The sequence below is a fragment of the Castor canadensis genome, chromosome 11 (genome assembly GCF_047511655.1).
Source record: "Castor canadensis chromosome 11, mCasCan1.hap1v2, whole genome shotgun sequence".
Taxonomy (NCBI): Eukaryota; Metazoa; Chordata; class Mammalia; order Rodentia; family Castoridae; genus Castor; species Castor canadensis.
Genome location: NC_133396.1, coordinates 21,496,856 through 21,523,877, shown reverse-complemented (window position 1 = coordinate 21,523,877; position 27,022 = coordinate 21,496,856). Strand labels below are relative to the sequence as shown.

The following is a 27,022-nucleotide window of genomic DNA, read 5'->3' as shown; positions in this document are numbered from 1 at the left end:
GAAATAATTGACAAATGAAATTTCATCAAATTAAAAAGTCTGTGCACATCAAAGGAAACAATTACTAGAATCAAGAGACAACCCACAAAATGGGAGAAAAATTTTGCCAGGTATTCATTGAATAAAGGATTAATATCCAGAATAGACAAAGAGCTCAAAAACTAAACAACAAAAGAACAATTAACCCAAATAACATGGAAAGTGAACTGAACAGACAGGTCTCAGAAGGAGAAATGGCTAATATATGAAGAAATGTTCAATATTCTTTGCCATAAAGGAAATGCAAAGCAGAACTCTTCTGAGATTCCATCTCACCCCCATCAGATTGGCAAATCATCAAGAGAACAAACAACAACAAATGCTGGCCAGAACATGGCAAAAAGAAATCCTCATACATTGCTGATGGGAATGGAAATTAGGACAACCACTATGAAAATCAGTATGGCAGTTTCTCAGAAAACTGAAAACAGAATTATCATATATGATCCTATCCTATTCCTGGGCAAATACCTGAAGGAGTGTAAGCCAACATACAAGAGAGGACTGTACAGCCATGTTTATCACAGCACTATTTACAATAAGCAATGTATGCAATCAACTTAGGTCCCCAATGACTGAAGAATGGATAAAAATAAAATGTGGTACATATACACAGTGGAGTATTATTCAGCCACAAGAATGAAATTATATTGTCTGCACGAAAATGGAAGGAGCTGGAGATCAGAATGTTGAATTAGATAAGCTAAGTTCAAACACCAAGTAGTGCACATTTTCAATCATATATGCAATCTAGACCTAAAATGATGGTGGTGATGATGATAAAAATAGTGGGGCATGAGAGTACATGCAAGACTGCCTAAGAGGGTTGGGGGAAAGCAATAGGAGAGGAAAGGAAAAAGGAGAGAGTGCTGGAGGGTGAAACGGTCAAAGAATATTATAATATACATGAAGATAGCATGAAGAAACTCACTAAATACTGTTTGCAGACAGGGTAGAGAGGGGAGTTAAAAGAATATAACAGGGTGAACTTGATCAAAGTACATTCTACACATCTATAGAAATATCACAATGAAACTTCTTTGTACAATTAATGTAAGCTAATAAAAATAAAATTCTTTAAAGGAAGAAAAGAGGGAAGAAAAGAAAGAGCAACAGAGGGGGTGAATATAACCAAGGTACGTTATATGCATGTGTAGAAATATTATCACCATGAAACCTCTGTACAATACATGCTAATAAAAATATTTTAAATGGTTTTCATGCAATATTCCCAATCTGCATAATCACTATAACCTATCCTCTCAAAATCTAATTGTATTTAAAGATGTCCTGACCATTACTGCTATTATTTTAGCCTGCAGATTAAATTTAAGGTGTGAAAAAAACTGAGACATTTAAACAATGGCCATGGTTAAGTAGGAGTTAAACAGTCAGAGGCTACAGAAATTATAATTCCAGTTCCCTAAAAGAATCATCTCAACAAGCCTGCTTAAAGTACTTTGTGTTTATGTGCAAGTTTATGCCTACTATAAATATTTCTACAATTCTTTTCTGTTCCCAACTACTTGAGGGAAGCCTGAAAAAGAATTTGAAATATTTTTGATGCTGGCCTAGCTTGAATGTACTAGCATTTGAGTTGCCTGTCAACATCCTGCAACGTACTCTGGGCACAATTTGCACAAACAACACACCTTACGTGTTCCACTAAACAAAGCCACTGAATTTGCTCTGTAGATGACAATGAAGCTGTTAAACCTCCAGTGTTTCAGACCCACGTGGCCAGACTGGAATTTCTTCTCTAAATGAGATGAAGACTTAATCTGGTCAATTCCCCATCTCCTGAGAGGCTTATGTCACTATGTGATGTGATATGTCCTAAGGAGGCAAAGAAACCTGTATTATGTGTATCAAATCCAGTTCTTGAATATGCTAAGAAACTGTGATAACACTTTAAAAAGAAACCTACCACAGATTGCAAAATCATTTATTAATTTATCATTTCTGACGAGTTCAGGCTTTCAAAGAATGAGAAGTCAGGTGTGCCGTGGGCTATTCGTGATGCAAGTTGCTGCCACTCAAGAATTTTCTGAGTTCTTTGTTGAGAGCAATAAAATTTCATCACATCCAAATTCACATTTTTTAATTTACTTGTGGTTCTTACCACATTTATTTTGGGAATGTCAAATTTTTTAGAAAAAAACTTACACTAAATTTCCAAATTGCTCATTTTGGTTTTAAGATGAGCTCAGCTAAGATGAAAAAGAGATCAACCAGTGAAACAGGAGGATAACCAGGATGATGTTAAAAGTCATTATTAATTTATGGCAAATTTTAGACTTGTTTCCTTATACACCAAGGTGAAATACCTTCTTAACAGACTTATTCATGTGTGTGTGTGTGTGTGTGTGTGTGTGTGTGTGTGTGTGTTTAAAGGTACTACATCCTAATAGCCTGTTAAATTTCTTCCCAACTCCTCAGATTGACACAATGTAAGTAACTATGGAAATCATAGAAGAACATGCTTGTTAGTGTGAAAATATGAGACACTTCTTTGTGGGAGTAGAGCTGTTGGGACTGTAATCACTAAATGAATCAGCCATGAAGAGATGTTGAAATAATTTGAGCACAGGAAGTGTGCCAACATCACTCTGGAGGTACAAAATATATACATTTAAAAAGAATAAGAATAAGTAGTCCTGGGTTCAATTCGCAGCACCACAAAAAAAAAATTGTAAGTGAAAAGGTACTGGTACGTGTTTTGTATGCTGACCTCTGATTGAATAAATAAGGAAACAAGAAAACAAATGAAGAATGGCGCTGTGATGCCATGAAATTATTAAGGCTGCTGCTGTGCTATAAAGAGCAAGGAAGTTGTTTGTGTGCTTCTTCTTCTTCTTAGTATTATGTTGGCTTTAGTCTTGAGGGCTTTTTTTTTTTTTCATTTTGGCTGATCTGGGGTTGGTTTTAGTCTTGAATCTTTAAAAAAGGAATTGGGTAGACTGTAATGATTACCATCTGTTTGTTACTTGAATACAAAGAATATTCTAGGTTCTGTTAGGGACAAAATGTGAATGAATCTGGACTCTGAACTTACACATTATGCAGCCATTGACATAAACCATCAGTTAAGTAATCAGTTAAACCCAGCTAATACCCCCAAATGGCATGGATTATTCAATTATGGTGAAGAGCTCCTTTGACTTCCTGGGAAGAAATGCTTAAATTCAGTCCTCAAAAAATATTAGAATGATACAAATTCTTTGTACAAGGAAAACTTCAATGCAACAAATCCCAATCCAACAGTAATAAACATTTTGACTTTAAAGAGGTCAGAAGGGGTCTGGGGATATAGCTCAGTGACAGAGCTCTTGTCTAACGTGCAGGAAGCCCGGGGTTTGATACTCAGCACTACAAAAAAAAAAAAAGTGGCAGAAGTGAGTAACATGTGATACCAACAGGTAACATTTTCCTGAATTTCTTCTTTGCAAAATGCTCAAGAGATCTGATTATAAATTGTAAAATATTAAATGAAGGAGACCAAAACAAAAGATAATCAGATTATAATTGTCATGTGATTCTAACTGATGTCATTATGTCTATAATTTTTGTTTCCATTTTCTCTGCTTTCATGTTCACCAGAAAGAATGGCTTAGCAAGTACTCATCTCTAATCACTCTGTATCCACTTGCACTTTCCATGTACCGTGGAAAATCTGGACTGAGTTTCTTCTCCAAGCTAGCACAATACAACCGTGGTCCCTATGGCACAGAGTACCTGGATCTTTAAAAAACACTATTTACTTTAATAGCAATTCACGATAACCATCTTATACCAAGGACACACAAAAAACATACAATGTATTATCTCTCATTTAATAAACAACCCCTTATGAGAAAAGTAGTTTAATAATTTATATTTTACAGATTAGAAAACTCTGCTAGAAAATTGACTTGTACAAAATTCACAGCTAGTTAAATAGTAGGGTCAATATTCACCCCTGCTCTAATTCCAAACCCTGTTAATTTCACCTTCTCTAATTAAACAATTAGAAACATACACATCCATAAAAATCATCGTAAGACCTTCTAAATAATGTACACACAAAATTGTATTATTTATTGGGATTTGTCTTAAACCTGTTGCCTTTACTACTAGGACAGACCTAGTAGTAGACTAGCTTGCATCTACAACCCATAGTATTAAGAGATATAAGTAATATAGAAAGATAAAGCTAGATGGAAGTGGACTTGCCCAAGACCTGAGTGCTGACTGCTGCTTTCCTCCTACCTGTTTCAGCCCCAGCCTCCACCCTGCCTGAGGGCTGGCACTCAGAAGCCACCAACACAAGGGAACTCTTGTTGAAAACTCCCTCACCTTCCAACAACTCTGCCCCATGAAAATCTCTTTACAAAAGACAAGACTTCAAGACCCAAAGAATTCATTTTAAGCATAATTTATTTTATCACCACAGAAACCGTTTCTAGCTGCTTTTACAACTTTTGTTCACTTTAAAATATACAACTATATGATGTTTTGTTATACAAATAATATTCGGTCTTTAAAAAAAAATGGACAAGGAAGAAAATTAGAGGAAATGGTGAAAAGTCTTCCAACATCTAATGATTTATCGCCATGGCTTTCACGTTCTTCCTATATATAGATTTTTTAAATTTCCATAGCCATACTGGAGATGTAATTTACTATCTTTCTTACAAGTGTCAGGGTGTATTTTCATGAACGTTTTTCCATATTCACCCTAAGCAGTGATTCAAAAGATTATTTAATAGTCTACTACTTGAATGTATTGTATCAGTGATCGCTGAATCATTTCCCCTAAAACTGGACATAAAGGAGCCTCCTAATATTTTTACTATTAGAAGTAAACAGCAATGCGTAGGTTTTTCTACCGTGTAAAAATCTTCTTCCATATTTGAGATTACTTCCTTCAGGTAGGTTCTCAGAGGCAAATCTGCTGGGTCAGAGAACAAAACTACGGGTCGTGAGCCTGGTGATGACAAACTATTTCAGAGATGCCCATGCACCCACCAACAGGCTGAAATTTAACAGAGGAAATTCAAAACCCAGGACCAAAAGTCAGACTACATCAGGAACTCCAGGCTGGATATACAATTGGAAAACTTAAATCTGAAGAGCCAGGGAAAGGTCTAGTTACCTCCCAGGCAGGGGGAGGAGTCTCCCCATCTCCCCTTCTTTTTCTTTCTTTTTTTTTATTAATTTTATCATTTTTACATTTACTCACATTGTTGGGCCACCTCCCCTTCTCTCATTAGCACCTCCCTAGATTTTCACTAGCACAAACAACAGGGTTTAAAAGCATCTGGGTTGGCTGCCTGTTTATGATTGAATTAGAATGATCTCCGTTTTAGTGAAGCTCTATATAAATTGAAAAGTAAAAGTATTCAATGAGAAAATTTGACCTGTAGAAATTTGGAGATTATAGCAAATAACAAATACCATGAAATATGCTTATTTCAAATCAGTTTTTTTTTCCAGAAAATATCCCATAGCAAAGAAGATCATTTCCATTCTTTCACTCTATTTTCTCTCCCTGTAGCAACTAGGGTTAATGGTGGGTTGGTAAAATGTAAGCACGTATAAGAAAGCAAGCATACAGTTGTTATGATGCTGAAAATAAGTAGAATATAGTCAGCAATGATAATAACATAAAAATTATTTCTCCCCTGACTACACTAGAAGATACAAAGAAGTATCACAAAAAGGCAAAAAGCAGACATGAAAATTAAATTTCTGCTTAATCATCCTTTTGCAGAGAAAAAGATGAGTACTTTATTTATGTGCAAGGCAACATCATCTTTTAATAGCTATGGGACACATTACCATTACCCTGCTGCCTCACTGCTGGAGAAACAGGATTACTGGCCTAAGAGAGAAGAGCTTAAACTGATTAGTCAAGTAGGCAGTCCTAGGGCAACTATTCCAGAAAGACACAGCCCAGCGCTCTTTGAGCCAATACCCTGCAGAGGAAGAACCCAAACATGAGTTACTCTGTCCAGGACCTGAGACTGCAATTTATAAGGTTTTAATCCTCCATCTTCAGAGTAGACTCCAAATGACAGACGTCAGACTTAGCTCCAAATACAGCTTATGTTCTACAAAGCCAGTTCAGAATGACCACTGTTCATCCACTCATTTATTGGCAGACCATCAACGCTACTTAAGTAACCACCATATTAGGTGGTGTGTACACAGCAATGGAAGACTCAGAGCCTGCCTGCAGGAGCTCAGTTGATGTAATTCAATATTCTGCCTAAGAAGAACCCTAAATGTATGTGACTCAGAACAAAACAGTATCATAAATTTCTCAATCCTGCATCCTGGTGTGTTGGGATGGATTTATCTTAGAGGTCACTGTAGAAGACCAACACCTTCATTTTGCAAAAGAAAACTCTGAACTCCCAAGATACAAGAACACAATTTCGTAAGAGGCAGTGCTACTGTCTATAATCCCAGCCGCTAACTCTTTCCACAAAACAGATGACACTTTATCTGAAGGAATCTGATGCCCAAAATATAAGAAATTTCAAGATGAACAATGTGATATGTTCAAGGGTGACATTCTAGCAAAGTAGTAAGGAGCCCATCTCTACTTGACATTATAGGTTACTAACTCACGCAAAGGAAAGCCAAGTCTAGAAGCTGTGCAGGCAGCAGTGGTTTTAAAAAAAAAAAAAAAATTGTTCCCAGGAACTGAGGATACTTCTAGGGTTGAAGTGAGATCCTCACATCTGTTTTGAGATTCTGGAAATAGCCACCAGGGTTACAAAACAGAGTGAGCCAAGGGGACCCGACCCGGCCTTAATTCTTTCATTTCTAAATAGTTTCTGTGCTGTTTCTATGGGGGGATTCCTCAGTGCTTTCACAACAGGAGTCAGGAGGGAAAGCAAACTCCTTTTCTGAGTCAAATGACGTGATTGTATCCATTGTGTAGAAAGTTACCAAAAGCAATCCGAAAAATTAAAATAAAGATGATCGAAGTGAGTCATCGAAAATGGTTAAGCTTCACCAAAATGTGCAGAAAGAGCTGCTTGTACTATACTTAATGAAAAGGATTTCCCATGTGAAATCTAGGACATGCCCCTCTAACCAGGGTATTATATTAGGTTAATGCAATCAAAGCACCCATCTGTTAAAACCGATCTCTTGAGAGCACTGCGCACACACAACAGTCTTCACTGCAACCAGGTAGTTGCTTGACAATGAACGACATCTTTTACAGACTAAACTGTTAAGCAGAATCTTAAAAACAGATTACCAAAGGGCCACAACAAGAAATAGTTTTGAAGCTGGGTTTGGTGATACACACCCATCATCCCAGCACTTGGGAGGCTGAGGCAGGAGGATCCTGAGTTAGAGACCAGCCTATGCTACATAACAAAAGGCTAGCTTAAGACTATGCACACACAAAAAAAGCATTCTGAAATACGAGTGGCTGGACAAAATTTCTCTGAGAAAAATCAAGACTACCTATTCCTCACAGACCATTTACTGCCCTTTGCTCAAAGCTCAAACGGAACAGGAATTAAAATGATGCCCTTTTTTCCTGATTTCATTTGCTCTTAGGCTGTCCATGCAAATTCTACCATTTTGATAGAATTACCATATAGACACTCCTAAGGCAGACACTACTGGGTCATCTGCAGAACCCACACCCTCCTGGGAAGAGTCTGTGCCTAGGGAAGGCACTGGGGAGCCCCTCAAAGTACAATATATTTACAGGTAAAATACCAAGGCAAACCCTGCTGAACAACGAACAGACACTTAAACAATGATGGACAGGAATGTAAAATAGGCCATGTTAAGGGAAGGGTAGAAGTGGGTGGGGGGGATAACTGAGGAGGGTAAAAGAGAGTCAATGTGACTGGTGTACTTTCTATACATGCGTGAATATCAAACATTGAAACCTTTTGAAGGTATTTTTAGAAGTGAAATGGGGTAGGAGGGAAAATAATGGAGGGGATTAAACAAACCAGAGTGAAATATATATGGAATGGAAATGTCACAACAAAACCCCCTGTATAACTAGCATATACCTTAAAAAAAAAAAAAAAACCACACAGAAGGACCCCATGGCTCGCTCTGAATCTTATAGGCCGGGTAAACTATTTCTAGAATCTTTAATGACTTCCAGATTGCTGTGGGATCTCACTTGGGCCTCTCAGCCATGTTCAACTCTCTGAGTTTTTTCCCCTGGGCCAAAATCATTAGATTGGGGTCCAGCACCTGACCAGGCCTGACCACCTGAATGAAGTCTCTTTCAAGAACTTGAACTGGCACTTGCATCTGGATACTCATTGTCATTCTAGATCTAAGAGCAGGGAGCTAGAGAAAGCCACCCACTTCCACAGAGAAGAACGAGGCCAATGAGGACAAGGAAAGAGAGCAGCACCTCAGGTTGACAGAGCAACCGACACCTTGTCCCTCTGCCACCAGATCCCCCCAGCCTAGCAGCATTTCCTGTCCTTGTCTCCATAAACTGGTTTGAATAGGCACTTATTATTTGTAAGCAATAAGACAGTAATCACTTTAGTCATTTAAAAGCTAACATCCAATGACTCATAACCTCAGTAGAATAGCTTATAATACACATTTCTTCAGCAACCTGGACTAAAATATATTTGTTTCCAATTTTAAGGTCTATTGTATAGCTCCCCAAAGCCTTTTCTAAGACCAGTCACATATATGGGAAGAAGTTCAGTATTAACACAAGCAGCCTCCCGTCCTATGCGATAAACTGTAAAATCTCCCAAACTTGGGGAAAAGGTTTTGCTTTTGAATCTCCCCATTTAGGGTGGGCATCACCCATGTGAAACATGGGCTCAAGGAACCAAGCAACCAATAGTTGATGAGAAAGCACATCTGAGGTTCAGAGGCTGGAGCACCTTAACTGGGTTGGCATTAAGGTAATACTCAGCCAATTGGGGTCACTGCCACCATCATGCACCCACAGCCTGGGGGAAATGAAGTCACAACAGTGCTGACACTCCATGCTCTTCAGCAGCAGAAATTTGGCTGTGCTCGTTCAAGCATCCACCTACTCAATAGTCACTCAGAGTTCCTTCCATCAAACATTTACACCCTAGTAAGAGAAAGGAAACCGATACACCAACTGTTGTGATGTAGAGCAGTCTGTGATAGGGTGAGGGTAGAAACAAGGCAGGTTGTAAGACTGCAAAGAAACAGCCAGCTCCACATATGAGAAGGAGGGGACCAGAACAAACAGGCCTCAGTTCCTCTGTGAACTTACTTAACACACCGTCATTTAAACCTAGTGACTATCAAAGAACTAGCCATAAAAACAAATGCTCAAACTTCCAAAGATTGGGGAAGGAAGAAAGACTGAGAGAGAGAGAGAATTTTTAAATGTTTTTCAACTTATGTTTCTGTTTCTTTTAGGATATGGGGAGAGAAAGTCACCCCTGTAATCAGCCCCTCCTCTGTATCTTCCATAGGCCCACAGACACCCCCCTGAAGGAAGATGCTCACCCTACCTGGGTGAGCCCTGGGCTGGACTGACCACCACAATGGCCACCTAGACTACTCACTTGAGTCCTCTCAGATCAGAAACGCTTGTCACCTACTGAGCATCCACGTTCTTTTCCCAGAACCACTTCAATATGCAAAAAGCCACTCCCCAAAGGAAAGAGGAAAGAAAAAAAGTACTGTTGGCGCAAATTTCTCCCCTCATTTGTAACCAGGCTGAGCTGTAAGCAGACCCCTGCCAGGACCTGGAAGGCCATCGCTCTGAGGACACTGGCCAGAGCTTTAGTTACAATATCTCATTTCACTGCCCACAGGTGGGCAGCCACCCACTCTCCTTCCCTACCCCACCTACCAGCCCCTCCGGAGGATTTTTTTTTTTTTTAATCTCTGTAACTAAAGAACCTGATAGGGCCATGTGATAAGGGACCAGTGGCCTAAAAACCCAAAGTTTCCAATTCCAGCCGCCATGGCTCAATGTTCACGTTTCACACGCATACCTAACACTCAATCAAAGCCACGTGGGTGAGCAGAGTATTAGCAGTTTTGGAGAGCCTGGCTAGACATTTTTCCATGGGAGAAATGAGTTCAGTGTCCGTGCACAGTCAGCAGCCTGAAGAAGGTGCAAGAAAAGGAAAAGTAGACAACTGGGAAGCACCGAAATGGACAAACATGGAGCCCTGGAAAACTCTCTACGCTGTTTGAAAGAATGATTTCTTTCTCCCACCCATCAAGCCAGAAGGAGATGGGAAGCAGGCTCTTCGCAAAGTTCTACTATAGAACAGTTCCATATTCCCCAAGACCGGTCTGGGCAGGAAGGTCTGAGCTCAGGTCAGTTTACTGGTTTTCTGCTCCCTTCCTAAGAAGCCTGCAATCCCACCAGCTACAGGGCTGAACTCAACCTCTCTGGAGGTACACAGAAACCCAACACGAACATTAAATAGTTCCCTTTCTGACATAAAGGACTCAAGACCAAAACTTTATTGTCAATCTTTACATACAAGGCAGAAATAAAATGCTTGCTACCACAGGTATGAAATTAAGTTTTTTTCTTAGATGACTGTCTACTACTTCATGTTGCAGGGACTCTCAAATTATGTCCAGGAAGAGGGTGACTGTTCTCCACTTGATAAACACTCCCTGAAGCAGCAAGCTCATCTTGTCACCTTTTGTTCAGGGTCTGGTAAATTCTGAACACTTTGTAAATGGAAATTGCTGAAGCTCTTAATAACAAACCTGCATTCCAGAACAGAAAGGCTTTATGAAAATCCTCAACCAAACCTTGACTACATTCCCAGTTAAATGCTCCATTAAAAGTTCTCAGAAAGTACCTATTTTGGAAACAAGTAATTTTTAACAGTGTAGTTTTGTTGCTTTTCAAGTAGTTTGCTGACTAAAGCAGGAAGGAAGAGTAATTTTATAACTCCATTATCCACCTGTGGGTGATTCATTTGCTAGATTATCCTAACTTCAACCTGCCCTCCCCCTTCTGTTGTTCTACCTGCTCCTGGATAAATTCCTGGCTGCTTGCTGTTACAGGTTAAAGGTATGCAAACCAATTTTCACACACACCTAAAGGAAATGTAGCACTACTGACAGTTTTATATGCATTTCTTCAAGACAAATATGAGTTTGAGATTATGCACTCTTTGGGGCAATTGGTACCACAATTCTACCTTATTAATATGAACTTTAATGTGGTGTTTCCGATCTCTTTGATCAAAGATGCTTCAAGAAGCTGCGGTGTGGCTCAGTGGTAGACCACATGCCTAGCATGTGCCAGGGCTCAATCTGCAGCACTGCGAAGTAAATAAAAAGCAAAACAAACAGAAAAGGTGTGCTTCCAAGTACGACCCACAGATCCATGAGATTCTGCACGACCAGACTATTTTCAGGATAATACCAAGTCATTATTCGCCTTTTGCTCTATCTTGACATTTGTAATGATACACAAAGCATTAGTAGTGAAGCAACAGGAAGTCTGGCGGGAATCGAGAGGAGAGGGGCACACTCTAACAGGCACTGCACTCTTCTCACCATGAGCTTTTAGGTTATTTTATATATATGTATTTTTGAATGCCAGTTGCATTTAAAGTCACAGTGAAGTATTACAACACACTGATTCAATATTAATACTCGTGTGATACATAACACACTCAGTCAGACTGCATGTGTTCCCAGTATGATTACTGTCCTGAGCTAAACAGACATTTTCTTCAGAACACCTTTTTACTTGAAAAAGCAACATCAAGACAAAGTATGGGGATTCAGATTCACTGGAAGTACCTGACAGCATTTATTGCCAACAATAAATTCAAGCTTTCAAGTGGAAAATAGAATTTTAGAAAACTTGCCTCTGCTGTCAGCTTGACAGCTTCCTAATACTTCAGAGGTTTTTTTGATGAGATTGATCTTGATGTTAACAATTATGGTCTCGTTGATGCTGTATAGTGTATTGTGCCAACATTTAGAAGACCTGTAGAACTCCACAAAATGGTGATTTCCAAACACCAGAGCATGAGGTTACATAAACCATGCAAAAGAGCCATGGAACACGCAAGACAGACCAATGGACACAGGTCGGATTCCTTATCCTACCTTGCAACCCTTAAGAAACCAGTACTTACCAATGGCCACTATAAAAGTGTATTTCCTGTGATCTGAAAAGGCTCTTCCTCCTCCCAACTATGCTACACATAGACCTATGTTACACATGGACTTCAACTAAAATGTCTCTCAACAGATTTAAAGTGCAAGCAGCTGAGAGCCCAACTGTGTTTTAAGTCAAACATGACAGATATAAGACATCACCACTTTTCTCACTAAATTTTTTTTAAATGTCCTTTTTCATAAGATTATATAATTTATCTTACTATATAAGAGGATTATACTTAAAATTAATTAATATTCTTTAAATTTTCTCCATTTTTAAAACTTCTAATGTGGTAATAGCAATACATAAAATCCATACATACAAAAGCTCTTTGGAGTCTCTAATAATTTTTTGGTATATAAGTATCATGAAACCTGAGAGTTTGAGAACCACTTACTGCCTTAATTTATATTCAAAAAATTTTTAAATGTCAACTCCTTTTATTTAATATATCCAAATCAAAGCAGATTTCTGGTATCACAGGATATAAGTAATACTCCTAATATGCTTGGCTTTTTAAAATATTTCGGCTGCTCAATGCAGAGAAACTAAAGTAGATACTTTAAAGCGACTGAGGCCAGTAGGAGAAGGGGACCAGGAACTAGAGAAAAGGTTAGTTCAAGAAGAATTAACTTAGAAGGTAACACACATGCACAGGAAATCAATGTGAGTCAACTCCCTGTATAGCTATCCTTATCTCAACTAGCAAAACCCCTTGTTCCTTCCTATTATTGCTTATACTCTCTCTTCAACAAAATTAGAGATAAGGGCAAAATAGTTTTTGCCCAGTAGTGAGGGGTAAGGGGAGTAAGGAAGGGAGTGGGGGAGAGGGATAAGGGAGGGGGTAGAGGGAAGGGGGGAGAAATGACCTAAACATTGTATGCACATATGAATAAAGTAAAAAATTTTTTTAAAAATAAAATAAAATAAAATATTTGTGCTGGAAATGTGACCTAGTGGTATGGGGTTTGCCTAGGATGCCCACAGCCCTAGTTTTGATCTCCAGCACTGGTGGGGGAACAAAGTGTTTAAAACAGAACACATACTTTGCTGCTATTCCTAAGGATCATATCTTAGGTTCCCTAGTTTTTACACTAAACCAGCAGGCAGGGTTTTCACTGGCATTCCTCAGCCATTCCCGGCTTATTTACTGAGCACCTTGTAGATTTTGCTTGAATCAGGAACTCTGCCCTCAGGGCATTATGTTCCAGAGGCTTTCACTCACCCACCTACCTAAGTACCCATTCAACAAAATCAGTTAGCCACCTGTGACAGGCCAGGCCCTGTGCTTGGCCTCCTCCTCAAAACTAAAATGTTGATATACCTATTTGTACTTTTTAACCAGGGGTTTGAATTCTATTTTCAATGCTCTTAAAAGTTTTGCCCAATTCCAACTTTCCTTAGTTGAGAGATTTCTTCATTCTCAATCTGAAGGCTAATTCATTCTTCTTCCCACAGTTTTGATAAACATAACTAAAATTCCAAGATAAGAAACTGACCAGCAGCCAGAAGGACTATGGTACACACATCTATCACCTTCACACACACACACACACACACACACACACACACTCTCTCTCTCTCTCTCTCTCTCTCTCTCTCTCTCTCTCAGTGGTACTGCAGTTTCAACTCAGGGCTCCAGTTTGCCATGCCTCCAGGCCTTTGTGCTCTGGTTACTTTGGCGAGGTGGCCTAGACCATGACCCCTTACACTTCCCTATAGCTGAGATAGTAGAAACACACCACTGCACTACTGGTTGAGATGGGGTCTTCTGAACTTTTTTTGCCAGAGCTGGCCTGGAACCATGGTCCTCCTGATATTCACCTCCAAATAGTGAGGACTACAGGCTTGAGTCACCAGTGTCCAGCTCACTTTCTGTTCTTTTCCATGATAAAACAACAGCCCCTACCCAGGAGTTCTGGTCATGCCAGCCTCTTGAGTCAGAAGGGGATCCCTGAGACCACCCCTAAGGAAAGTTGCCCCTATTGGCAAGTTGCGCTAAGGCTGCATGGATTTCCTTATAAAGCTAATTAGGCAAGTGATGGCATACATAAACACTACTCTGAAAATCATTAAAGCAAGTTCCAGAGGAAACGGAAAGATAATTGTCCATTAGTTACACAGGCTGAACATAAATGACTGCTTCAGAAATTCAACTTCCTAACAAGGTTTTTTAATTCAATCACAACTTCACACACACCACATACAGTAAGAACTGCCTAGTGTGGGAGGTTAGGGTGGTCACAGAAATCAATCTCAAATCTGTGACTTGGGTATCATAATATGGAGTTTTTGTGTACTTTATTATTTCCAAAGCAAAGAGTTTTAAGAGTTCCTAAGAAAATTCATCCACAGAGGGGAAAGGCACTTAATTTACCAAGTGGAGAGCAGACAAATGAGAAAACAAAAGGGATTTTCTTTTATTCCAGGCATATGCAGGGCCATTATATACAAAAGACTTGGTCACACTATGTTATTTTCATTGTTTCAGTAAAGATCTGAGCACAAAGCACAATGAGAGAGACAAAGGATCCATGTGACTTCTATCAGCCAACAGCATTTTTCAACAGGTGGAAAGCAGTGTGACTCTAGAACCAAATCCACTGGGTTCAAATTCCAGTTCTGCCACCCACTCCTACCTACCACATACTACCATTTACTTACATTCCCTATACCTTGGTTTCCTCACCTGTTAAATGCAATACCAATCTCACAGGGATAATTATATAAATTGGCCAGTGTGGGACTATGCTAATATTGCTAGCTATTTCAACTAGAAAGACTTGGGCTAAAAAAATAATAAAGGCAAGAAATAATATGTGCACAATAATTGCTAGAAGAACTAAGAAACAGAGGGATCATCTTGGTCCTAGGTGATCAGGGGAACTCTCCTGGAACAATGGCACTTTGGAGAGATTCAAACTCCCTTTTACAAAGTTGACTAGGAAATTTCCACTCATCGATGCTGTTCTTGAGCCTCAGGAGCCCATGACAAGTATTTATTGAGCGGTCACTGTGATGAAACAGTCAGTAGTTCTTAAACTTCTTGAGTCCATGGCCCTCCCTGAAAGATATCAAAGGAACTTCTCCTCCTGAAAATGCTACTGATAAACTAAAATAAATAAAATATTAGGGAGTGATGGAGCCCAAGAAGCCCTTTCATAAGCCCTCCCTCAAGACATACAATGCTAGACACTATGCTGCTATTGGTTTTGAAATAAAGCCCAAGGTCACCTGGCCCAGCCTCATGAGTCAGATGTACAAACATCAAACTCTCCTTCCATCACATCTTATCTCAGTGAATGGCAGCACCATCCATCCTGCTGTGGAAGCTCTGAACCTAGGAATCACCCTGGGCACCCTTCTCCTTCAGGCCCCTTCCAGATCTACTTTTCCACTTAGTCTTGTCCATTTTCAAAGGGCAGCCTCTTACATTGGCCTCAGCCTCCACTGTCCAAGTCACCATCATCCCTAGCAGGAATGCTTCAGTCATATTTAGCTGGTAGATCACTCCAGGATTTCTCCAATCCAGTCTCTACAAGGAAGGCTAAATGAGCTTCTAAACATGACCATATCAGCCATCTTCCCCCAACCCACACCCATTTGCATCTCTTCAGTAGCTTACAATGAAAACAACACAAAGGAAATTTCTTTTGTTAAGAAGTTACACCATTCTATAATTGGTCATGAAGAGTGGTGTGACACTAGAATAAGTGAGGCAAAGAAAAAAGTGATGTAAAAAAAGCATGGCAGAGAAGAGATGGATAAGTGCCAAAAATACCAACAGCCCCCATGTATATTTCCAGTTACTTAGGAAACCAGGTCAGTATGTATAACACATATAACCAATGCTCGGCACAGTAAACAAAGTATTTCCACCCTCCCCCTTTTAAATTTGGAAATTAAAAGTACTAAAAAATCATTTATAGTCCCCAAAGCCAAAATTATCTGCTTGTAACACAGTCATATATTTGCAGCATTTAAAGAAAATAAAATATTTTAAAGAATTTATGCAATGCAGAATAGAAAGACAAATGTAAAATAAATCAACTCATACACAAATACTGTTAAAGTGTGGCAAAAATCCTTCTAGACATCTTCCTACAGCTGTGGCTGGATGGAGACATTATATTCCACATGCTATTTTCATTTTTTATAGATTCAACATAAATACTCTTGACACTAACAAAATGAAGCTAACGAAATTTAAGACTGCATGTATGTGATCTTCAGTTTGATCCCCAGCACTGCAAATAAATAAATAAATAAATAAACAAACAAATAGGTAATCTTTTTTGAATGATGCTTTCCAGTTTTAGACAGGGTGAAAGATGTGGACACTGGCATCCTAATTCTTCCTTTCAATTTTCCTCTCCATCCAGACTTAGGTTCAGGTACACCATTTTACAGTGTCTGGGTTAGTGATTTTCACATTCTACCCTGTTCCTCAGGTATCTGCCTTTAGCTCTACCTGCACACATATAAGTCCAGATGTTCACCCTGTCTCCCACAGCACCCCAACTCTGAATTCCTTACTTCAATTCAACTTCAAATTGAGTGGATTTCAATGCTCCCTCAAAATAGGGAGCACAGCCAATTTAGCCACTGCTGCATCCTTCGTGTCTGTGTATGCAGGTGCTCCAAAAAACCTTTGCTAAGTGGTTGAATTTACAACTGGAAAACAATGTCAAAATAGCTGGTAACCTTTGAAATCACATATAGTTCATCTGTAGTCCAAATAAAATAATCCAAAATTTCTTGAATTCCCTATACAAAAGGGGTGAGAAAATAACTCACTTGGAATCTTTATTACAATTTTATAAACCACTTTCCTGTTTGGTATTTTTGTTTGGTAAACTGCAAAAAAAAGAAATGCAAGGTGGCTTTTTAAGGATAAATGTTTAGTATGACATTCAATTTAAAAAGTACTTATACACATAAAAGAAAAAAAGAAACTAACATTATTCAGAATATAGCCACTTCAATTTCAAACTCTAAGCTGCAATCACATTGTGCTAACACGGTCAAGTACTTAGGTAATTATTCATCTCATCTAAACAGTTCCTTGCTTATAACTGCTCTTCACATATTCAGAATCGTAGGACGGTTTATAAAGAGTGTTTTACCCTTCAGCAAACTTCTTTCAAGGTGAGATATTCTGAATTGACAAGCACCCACAATGCAGGGCACATCTCCCCAGAATTGCATGCAGCAAGCATATGCACACACTTCAAGTCAACATTCCTCACTTTTCACCCCCAAAAGAGACAATTTTTTAAATGTTATCCCCATCAGAATTCACACCATATCCACACTATAGAGATTAAATGCAGGGGGAAAAAATGTTACCATTATTTGATGTAATGTGACTGAATTTGAAGGGCTGACTGAACATTTATTGTCTGTGAGGCTTCCTATATCCCAAAACTTCTAAGAGTAGGCAGCTAGCAGCTTTCTAGACAGAGATCTGTGACCAGACAAAAATGAAGATCTAACATGGCATCAAGAGGTTTCTTCTTTAAGTCTTCACAGACAGAGAGAGACACAGCTAGGGAGACACAGAGATATTACAATAATCATGCAAGTGATTTCTCAGATCTGTAATAATGTATCTATTCTATTTTCAGGCATAAAGAACATGAGGATTCCACTTTCCTGCACACCAGATTCCCACAGAACTCCTCCTTCCTCCCCTGACTCCTGACATGTGCCTCTTCTAACAAGAACTCACCGTCAAGCTCCTCCTGGACCCTCCATGACTTTGACTGGCTCCCCTACCTTCTTAATTGCCAAATAATTTTAGCAAAATCATTGCTCCTGAAGGATGACAGTTGCTATATCAGTGATGAATGTAAGTAACTTCTAAATACAGGATTTCTGAGGTATCCAAATTCAGATCAGTTTTGCTTACTTAGAACACACAGAACCCAATTATGACATTTTTCTTTGCTGTCCATCAAGCACATTAAATACGCTAATATTTTTTGCTCTAATTTTTCCCCAAATGTAGTTTCTACTCTCTCATCTTAAAGAACCTTAGCAGCTATGGTCACGCATAAGCCAAATTAATCTTTTGTGAAAACATCACTGTTTGCACAGCAGAATCACCAAGTTCCTGGCTGATCCTGTCTGCTATGAAAGCTTCCTGAACATTTGAAACCTTAACCAAATGGGGCCACATTCTAAAACAATCTTCCAGTTCTGATACCAGCATTCCCCAGTCCCTTGCCCAGGGCAAATCCACCCACCCAAAACCTACTTTCCTGGGCCCTTGCTATTGGTTTTCCATTACTGAGATTATCTTCAGGCAAAAGTCCATTGCATTCTGTCTGAGTGATGTCTGGAACATTTTATGATGTGTGGTTTGTTTGTAAGGTTTAAATGTCCTTTTTTATCTGTTCCCCCTAAGAGATTAATGCAATACATAAATGAGATGAAGATATGTTTAACAGAACTAATCTACGTCATTCTTACTCAAAAATGATCCTGCTGTTAAGCCTGGAATTAATAAAGTGGATGTCAAACGGTAAGGCTTACACTTTTTAGCTCACATAATAAAAGTTCTCTTTCACCTCTATTATATAATTCTATGAAAAGCATTTTAAAATCTGATTAAGCTTGCATTCATGTAATTGGTAGCTCTCAAGGTAGGCTCTTAATATTGGGTTATTTTGCTGGCATTTCCATAAAATATGTTGGTCCTTGTTGGTGGCCTTCAGAGGCAAGCTGTGACTCTTCCCAGCAACTTGAAGAAATCAGATAAGGTTTGGGGTTAATGCAGCAAAAGGAAACAGTTTCTATTTAAAGGTCTTTTGGGGAGAGAGAATAGGGCCAAGAAAAAACAACAGATTCTGGAGTTTGTGGTTCTCTAAATGTTCTCCAGAACAGCTGTTATATTTCTTTCTTTTTTAAGTTCCCCTCAAGTACTAATGACAAAACAGTATTAAGGACCTAAATTGAAAAACAGAATAGAAATTTGACTTCCTTTACGGGAACAGTTTTTCAGTAACTCTAGGAAAGTGTAGAAGTCATGTATGGGAAAAAAATTTGCATACACTAAAATTAAATAAGTTAGCTTCAAAGTAGTTCATTAAAAAAAAAATCCTTGAGATATCTTATTCCAAGTGTACAATGAAGAAGTTTGAGATTTTACAAAAGAGTCTGACTTCCTTTTGAGCTGCTCTGTCTTCAGAAAGCCTACTTTTAAAAGAAAGATGGATTAAACTCTAGAGCAATTAAACAGCAGAACCATAATGCTGGCTCCCTGAGGCAGAGATGTGAGAAGTATATGCTGGAAACTTTGTAACACTGTGGAAGATTAGTGATCCAGCTATGACAGTGTTGCCAGTCAGTGGGAAAAGCTGCCATGCTCCAGGATTCTCTTAACAGTAACCACTTAAAAACTGTTCATTCTATTCCTTCCAACCAAAAAGGAACTACCAGAAATCAAAGTCACTATCCACTCCCCAATCTATCGCCTTCCCAACACACTGGTACACTCTCTTCAATCAATGCCTAAGGAATGCCAGCAAGACAGACTAAAGCCTGATTTAGTGCTGCAACACTGAACAGTCTATAAAGTAAAAGATAAAATAGAAAAACAATGAGACAAGTGAACCCAGGATGGTGGTCATGAGTTATATTCTTGTCATTTTTTCTATTACCTTGAGATCTAGAAACATACTGTTTCTATTGCTATCTACAATACTGTTTCTGTTGCTATCTACAAAAGTTTACTTACCATAAATAGTTGTCAGTGTCTCAGAGAAACAGCTGTATGAAACTTCTGCCAGGAAAAGCCAATTAAAATAGCAAAAATATCTTATTTGTTGGTTATAGTCCTATGCCACAAAATGTGCTTTCCCCTTTTTTCCACAGTGAACACTGCCAAAGCCCAGATACAGCTGCAGATTCTTGGTTCTCCTATATTTTTAAAATTCAGTCTTTTAAGACAGATTTGAACAACAACCTTCCCCCAAAAAAGATATACTTAAAAATAGTGGAGGAAATGTAATGTCCTTTGCACAGTTGCATAAAGGAAAACAATCCTGGAAGGCAGAAAAAATAAATACAGTGGAAAGAGCCCTTGCAGCCGAAGCCGGTGCCAGCCTTGCTCATCACTTTCTCTTGACAATCACAATGGAGTAAAGCAGCATTAGGTACTTATGCTAATAGTCAGAGTGTGGTTCATGGCCAAAGTGAGGTTTTACGCACAGTCAGTCAAAACAGGCAATTCTGAAAATTGGACCCAACTTTTCCTTCTAGAGCCAGGCAGCAATGAACAATGACAAGTTTGGTCAGTGACCAAAGAAGGCCAGTGTTTTCCAGTAACTGCAACTGAGACATGACAGCCTTGCAGACAGTGGCAAATCCAAAGGCTCCCAGGACAGAAGAAAAATAAAGTGTGAGTGTGAGACTAGGTTAACAAGTATACCAAAGAGAATATTCAAAATCCCTTAGGAAACCATTCAGGAAGAACTGGACAGCCTGCTAGTGGAATTTGTAGGGTTAAAATCACCTTTCCAAGAACAACAACAAGCTACTGCTCAATTGGGAACTTGAGGGGAAAAAGGCCTTAATGATAAATTTACCAAAACCAATAAATCTTTATGCTGCTTACAAATTTTAGCAATGAGAATTAAAGAAAATGTCTTGTTTGAGAGGCACAAAAGCATTAGCTTTCAAGATTTTTCAAGAACACCACTGAATCAAGCTCTCCTAGTTCTCAAACTCAAAAGGTCAGTGCCGAGTTTTCTAGCATTGCCTTTTTAAAAAGTATATTAGGAAAAGATTAAGTTTTGCTCTTAGCTCAACTTAGGTCTACCACAAACAATATCTACCTCTTACAGACTTGGTTTCCCAATATGTAAAGTGGAAGACAAATTTTAAATCTTGATGACTGAGAGATGGAAAGCTTCTTGGCCAGAGCCAGTCAACAGTTTCTATTCCTCACCTTTCATCTTTTCCAAGTCCTCAGACATGTTGGAGTTCCCTGTGTCATCCCTGTTCACCTCTCCCTTCTCTCTCCCACGATTCTAAATATGACTCTGTAAAGGAAGTAAAAATGCTGATCTATTCTAATAGTAATCTCAGCAGAGTCACTCTAAAGATGAAGGGCAGTGAATACCAAAATCTATGGTCTCATTCAAGGATCCAAAGGGGGTCTTGTACGTTCCTAGAATGGGCACTTACTAAGCACAGATGAGAGTGTGAGGAACTTGGGAAGTGGAGAAAAACTGCAGAGCTGTGGGCTGTAACTGCACAGCACATGATCCCTGGCAGAAAGGCAAAAGGATGATGCTGGCCTAGCCCTGGCCTGGCCCAGGACTGGCTCCATCCTATGTCAGGCTCCACTTCTAGGAGGCTAGGGGTAGACAGTGGGACTATCCTCTATTCTCTACTCTCTTTCAGATATAGGGATGATCCTTCCTATCTACTATGATACTAAAATAGACACACATAAACAAAAGTTGTTTGCTGGGGGTAGGACAGGAGGATAAACATCAAATTAACCAGAAAAAGGTAAATACAACATACATGAATGAGGAAAGTTAAGAATTTACTATACTTCTTTTTCAAAAATTGCTGTATTTGTTTAAAAATTAGCCCCAAGATGAATAAACTAATAGGAATGAGAGGAAGGAAGGACGGGAGGGAGGAATAAAGGAAGGGAGGAAAGGATGAAGGGAGGGAAGGGAACAAAAAGAAAAGGAAGGGAAGGAAGAAAAAAAGAGCAAGTGAGCAAAGGACAAGGAATAGCCAAGTCTTAAAGAAGCAAGAAATGTTAGTACCTTGGGGTTTTTCTTCTGGAAACATTCTTCCACCCACATGCTCCAATTTTCCAGCTGGGAGGAGGACCCTTGCAGGATCCCTCCTACTCAACCAAGTCGTGGCTTAAACATCACGTCCTTACAGGTGCCTTCTCTGTCTCTCACACCTTGGGGTAGAGGATCACCAATATTTGTCTTCACAGCAGGCTTACTTCACATCTGATAGCATCTATCAATTGTGTAAGAGACTCTCCACTAGACATAAGTACAGTATGGAAAGTACAAGAAGCATCAATCTTGTTTGACATCATGTCAAACAAGGTTTGACACTTAAAAGAGTATGGTACCTACCAGACAATCAATAAATTCATTCAACAAAGAATACACACTCACTGTATTTCAGACATTTTATTAATGAAAGTGGGAAAATCCTGTTAACATTACCAGTAATAAGGGGCTAGGGTATAGGTAAATGGTAGAGTGCACAAGGGTTCAATCAGCAGCACTGAAAAAATAAATAAATAAAATGGAAACAAATTGACACAATGATGACATATCATTGTTTGGCTTAGAGAATTTTTTTTTTTGTGAGACAGTGTCTCACTTTGTAGCCCAGGATGACCTCAAACCTATAATCTTCCTGCCTCAGCCTCCTGAGTGCTGGGATTACAGTTAATGCTACCATGCCAGGCCATTTTTTGCCTCAAAAAAGAAATTTATTTTTAAAGATAGCACATGGTATCTGAAAGGTTAAGGTGAAATGAGCTCTCCCATACACTGCTGGTACAAAAGTGCTTCACATTCTGAAGGTAATGTGATAATTTAGAACAAATGCCTTAAAAAAGTTTATACCATATAGCCTTGTAATCTCACCTCTAGGAATCCATCCTGCATTTCTATAAAGAAAAAGCCATAGGGATACTCAGCACAGTATTTCTCACATTACTGAAAAATGGAACAATGTCCAATAGTGAATAAAATGGTAAAGGATTTCATAGGGTAGAATAGTATATATTTTTTCAGCGATGTTTAATAATGTGGAAAGTTACTGCAATATAGTTTTAAACTGCAGTACAATTTACACACAACTTACCTCTTTCACCATGTTTAAGTGTACAGTTCTCTCACATGAGGTGAGTCACACTGTTCTACAAACATCATTCATCACCATCCATCTCCAGAATACTTTCATCTTTCTAAGCTAAAACCACCCATCAAATACTAACTGCCCATTTCTTCACTGCCTCCCCGGCCATCACCATTCTACTCTGTCTCTGTGAATTTGACAAATCCAGGTACCTCATGTAAGTGGAGCCTCACATCTATCCTCTGATGCCTGGCTTATTTCACTTAGCACAGTGGTTTCTTTTAAGCTTATCCATGTTGTAACATATTCCACAATTCCTTCCTTTTTAAGGCTGAATGATATTTGTCCTTATATATATTCCACATTTTGTTTATCTGTTCATTCATTGGTGGATATTTGAGTAGTTCCTGCTGCCTTTCAGGTATTGACAAAAATGCTGCTCTGAATGTGGGTATTTCTTTTTGGGTACATACCCACAAGCAGAATTACAGGGTCATACAATATAACTTTCTGAAGAAGTCCCAGCATTTTCTACAGCAGCTATACCATTTTACATTCCTCTCCAACAAAGCCTGAGTGCCCTAACTTCTCCATATCCTCATCAACATTTGATATGCTCTGGGGGGAGGGAGTTACTTTCTTGTTGTTTGATTTTTAGTTGTTCTCTTTTGTTTTTAGTTATTTATTTATTTTTTACAACAGCATCCTAATGACTGCCAAGTGATACCTCACTGGGGTCTTGATCTGCATTTCCCTAATGTCACCAACTTGGAGCATCGCCTCATGTGCTTATTGACTGTGAACCTTCTTTGGAGAAATAGCTATTCCGTCTTTTACCCATATCAAGGTGTCTATCACAGTATAATCTTAAGTGTTAAAGGCAGGATCTAAAATGTATTTTAACACATAAAGAAGATATGCACACACACATACTTACAAAGCATGAAGTACAACAAACCATCTTCTGCATAGGAAGATCACACTTTTTTTACACTTCATTTGCAACATTTTTAAAAAGGACACATGTGTCTAGCATAATCAGGGGAAATGGAGACATACAAATTTTTAAAACCTCAACCCAACCACAAAGTCAAGGGTGCAAGACTTTGAAACCTTTTTCAGTTGACAGGATTATGATAAAGAATCCCTGGAGTCACCTCCAGGAGGAAGAATCAATCTACTTCTGCTTGTCCTGTCAGTCAGGGCCCAGAACAGGTGCAGTCCAGCAGTCAGGTGAGGGTTCCTGGGGATGATGACATGGAAGGGCCTGCAATGACTAGGACTCCACCTCCTTGACTCCCCCTCATCCCCACCATGTACAGAACCAGGCTCCCTCCCCTCAGCCCACAAACAAGTACAGGGCACAGAAAACCATGAGAAAAGGTTCCTTCTCTCCTTAAACAACGTGAGAACTGTCCAAAGGAGATGAACCTATCAACAAATGACAAAGAACATAATTGTTTAAAAGATAACTGAATGACCATGCAAGGACGTAGCTCAGGCCTGGGACACAGCTCAGTGATACAGCACTTGCCTAGCATGGGCAAGACCTCTGGCTCCATCCTTGGCACCACAAAAAGAAAACATAAATAAAAAATAAAAAAGATACCAGCATATCATCATCAGAATTACCACAGCCTGTTCTAAGAGGTATTACATTTATAAATCCTACTACAGAGCAAAAGCTACTTTCTTTTGCACTGCTATATTGTGAATAAAAAACAATTGGTTTGCTACTATTGGATTCAAAAACAAAATACTGAGGAAAAAATAAACTATAAAAATAAGTGCTTTAACAAAACAGAGATTATATGTAGTTTATATTATCTTTAAGACAGTTCCTACTAAGGAAAGGCAACAACCAAAATGCTATACATAACAATACAACTGTCGGAAAGAATAGAAACAAATACAATACGGAGGTAGCAGAGGTAAAAACACTCTCATCAAATACTCCTATTCTTTGCGCTATGTTCCAACCCTTTTCTGGAACACCACCCCCCTTAGAAGGTCACATGGCCCACCCTAGCCAATGAGCTGCAGCAGAAGTGTCATTTCTTAGTTTAATAGCCCAAGTCCAACCTTCCCTGGCTCCTGAAGGATTTGACTCAGGCCCTAGGCTAAAATCTTTCAAGTCTGTGTGAAGAGAATGCCACTCGCCTACTTGCCCCACACCTCCTTGTAAGGTGTATGGATAGCAAGGAGAAGCAACTGGCTATGGTTGTTATGTTAAGCCTCTGAAGACTGGGGATTCAGCATTGCTATGCCCATTAGAACTTTGCCGATCCCAACTAACAGGACACAAGTGAAAAGATCTGAAATTCATAAAGCAGCACCAACCACATGGGAGGGCATAACAGATGCATATCAGAGTCTTCAGAGGTTAAAGAGAGGAGAGATGTAAAAGGGTCCTGTTTACACTAAGCATGAAAGCAACAAACTGTGAGGACCAAAAGCCTGGGGTGTACAATCTTTCAATCCAAATGACTAAGACTGAGCCATCAGAAGACACAGCTAAGACAGCCACACACCCAAACCCTCTTCCCTGAGTCCAAGGTGCAAGGGAATTAAGATTCCAAAATATCCCTTCTGACATCTCATATCTAACATTACCCCAAAAAGCACTAAGCAAAACTTATCTTCAGGGCTGTCACCCCTTGATAATTTATGGAGTCCCTTTAGGGACTGAAAACATGGAGAAGTTACTACTGCAGGCAAAATTTTTACTAAAGAGAGAGAAATAAATGCTCTGTCCAAGAGCAGAAAATGAAAGCACAGGTGAAAAGTGAAGCAAGCAGGTACCTCTTTATTCCTACCTTGAATGAACCTAGTCAGAACCCATCAGTCTCATCACTACCAGCCCCAAACGACAGCAGGTGGGTCCAAAATTGCTTTGCTTGTTGCTGTTTAAAAATCCACCTCGGGCTGGGTGTGTGGCTCAAGTGCTAGAGCTCCTATCTAGCAAGCATGAGGCCCTGAGTTCAAACACTAGTACCGCCAAAAAAAAGTAGTCCACCTTAATTTATAAAATTCTGTAATACAGTTAATATCAAGGGACATGACCTCCAAATATCCCTTTTCCCTACAATTATCCTGAGGTCCTCTTAACAAAATACTTGAAAATGGAATTGAATCTCTAATACAATATTCTAGCTTAATAAAATCTCTCAAACACAGACAAATGCTTGCATGCCTAGCGTTTTATCCGTTTTATCTCTTCTGATAGGATGAAAAGATATTACAGCTGTGTAACTCGAAAAGCAATAATTAAGACATCCTTTTACTGCAGATACAAATGTGGTAGCTGAGCATAAAAAGGAAGGGGGGCCATGGTTGTGTTGGACCTCTTTAAGTCACATACACAATGATTATCGCAGGCAAGATGGTGCATCTGTATCCTTCTGTATCAATACCCAAAGACATGCCGAGAGAAGGGGTTGCTCAGATAGCTGTTCTCCCTGTTTCCATTACTGTGTGCCATTACCACCAAGCTCTAACCCCAACAGGCCATCAGGACAACTCCTGTCTCCCATCCCCCCCTCACCTACAGCAATATCTACCTCATGCTTAAACTGGTCTTCTCCCTTGCCTTTCTACAGGCTCTGGTTTTATTCCTACCTCAATGGCCACCCTATCCTCTCTTTGACAGGCTCATTGTGACCAACAAATGTCTGGCTTCTACTATGCTGACTGCACCAGCCCTCTCTTCTCAGGCACTGCAATCTTTGCTATTACTCAGTTCAACCTATAAGTAGATGACTCATGTTTTCTCTCCAGTCCTGGCTGCCCTTCTTGGATCCAGCATCCAAATCCAGCTGCCTTGCTGGTATTTTCTACTTTCCTTTCGGAGACCTCTGAAGTTCCTCTCAGTCAATAGGTTCAAAGCCGCAAGTTCTCTAGCACATCACACAATAGTGACTGGCACCACAGTCCTGACCTTTCCCCCACCCCACTCCTGCCTCCCTTGTTCATTCCCAAGTCCAGCTGGTCTCA

General features: G+C 39.3%; 1 protein-coding gene and 1 long non-coding RNA gene across 4 annotated transcripts in view; both read right to left on the bottom strand.

Moving 5' to 3' along the window:
- Prkca (protein kinase C alpha) overlaps nt 1-27,022 on the bottom strand; it is a 405,865-nt gene that overhangs the window by 354,462 nt on the left and 24,381 nt on the right. The gene's annotated exons all lie outside the window — the stretch shown is intronic.
- LOC141413732 (uncharacterized) lies at nt 2,387-27,017 on the bottom strand. Its single transcript, XR_012438570.1, has 2 exons — nt 21,964-27,017; nt 2,387-21,219 (listed from the first exon to the last, which is right to left on the bottom strand). It is a non-coding gene; the product is annotated as an uncharacterized lncRNA (long non-coding RNA).